This window comes from Berghia stephanieae, chromosome 1 (assembly GCF_034508935.2).
Source record: "Berghia stephanieae isolate SIO BIC M18660-M18661 chromosome 1, UCSD_Bste_1.3, whole genome shotgun sequence".
NCBI lineage: Eukaryota > Metazoa > Mollusca > Gastropoda > Nudibranchia > Aeolidiidae > Berghia > Berghia stephanieae.
Window position 1 is genome coordinate 131,248,154 of NC_088360.1, and position 1,682 is coordinate 131,249,835.

Sequence of the window (1,682 nt, forward strand, 5' to 3'; positions counted from 1 at the left end):
GATCCCGGTAGCCCAGTTGGTAGAGCACTCACCAGCAGCGAATGTGAAGCTAGCTGGGTCTGTTAGATCTGGTGGAAAGTACTTTGTGATAGACTAGCATCGTATCCAAAGGATATCAAGCAATTACTATTGTCTGTTTCACGCTATTGAAACTAGGATAAGCTGGGTGGGGATCATATCATGACTTCCCATAGTGGGCAGGAGGTTACGCTGTGTCTTCTATCACATTGTAACTTTTCTGAGTTGCTTTCTGTCTTTGTCTTGGAATGGGATTACTTGGTTTTGTCCTGCCTGGCCAGAGTCTTTGATTGGGAGGGAAACCGTCAAATGTATAGTTTTAGTTGTGTACTTAGTTTGAGTTCATCTAAAAGTCTCATCCTGACACAAGCACGGGTCACCACTAAGAGGAATACACTCAAATTACTCAAATGTTTACAAATCATATATAATAAACAAACCATAATAGTGTATAACAGAGAGATGATTTACAAGGAAAAATATATCATCTTCCAAAACTACAGATAGAGCGAAGATGACGTCACTCAGGTCTTTGTTATTGTTTTTTGCCATCCGCGTTTAGGAGTAATTTTCACTTAACTGTATTATCTAGACTATAAATGTTCAAGGTTACACATAGTTTTTTGTGTTGGTGCGTTATACTTCCGGATGGCAATGTTGTGAGATTTTTTGCCAAGGGCAAACATAGTGCAACCCCGATGTAACGACATCCGTTATAGCGACATTCCCTGTATAACGTCATGGTACTCAGGTCCCATTTTATTTTACTATATATCATTAGTAATAAAAACCCCTCTATAGCGACGTACAGTTCAGCAAAACCCCTGTATAACGACATTTCTGGTCCGACAAACCTTGAAGGTGTTTGTCCACCATGAAATTGTTCGTAACTATTACAAGTGGTATCTTCCATTCTATGTATGTTGTCTACTCGTAATAAGCCCAGAGCTAGTTCTTATTGTAGCCAATGAAAATGCTTCTTTTTCAGCCAATCAATAGTCACATTTGTACAACACCGCAGCCAATCAGAAGGCTCGCCTTTCACCGATCAGAAGGCTCGCCTTTCATCCAATGAATGCCTGTGACAGGTCAACACTGGACTGTTTATAAATCCTTTGTCCACTCTCCATTCATTGCCGGTCCCAAGCCCGGATAAACAACAGAGGGAAAATGAAAAAGTATACATTCACTACACAAGTCCCAAAACACCTCCTGATATACACACATAGGAAACCTCTCTGTAACGACATCCCTCTATAACGACACGTTTTCCCGGTCCCGACGATGTCGTTATATCGAGGTTGCACTGTATCTATATTTTTTACTGTTTCTCTCCCACTCCTAGTCAGGGTAAACTAATCTCATTCCACGACAAACACAGAAAGCAAGTTGGAAAACAGATATAGAGGGATAGAGGACACAGTAAGTACCTCCCTGCCCACTATGGGGGATCAGAAACCCCACCCAGGGTTATGTCCTGACCCGAGCCTGAGTCTTCCCAGCTAGGGAAAGGACAAAGACAGAAAGCAAGTTGGAAAACAAGCATAGGGGAGGGGGGGAGGTAGAGGACACAGCAAGTGACCTCCTTGCCCACTATGCGAGGTATAAAAAAAAAAAGACCAATCCAATTACTGTAATTTATAAAAAAAACGAAGAATAGGTAG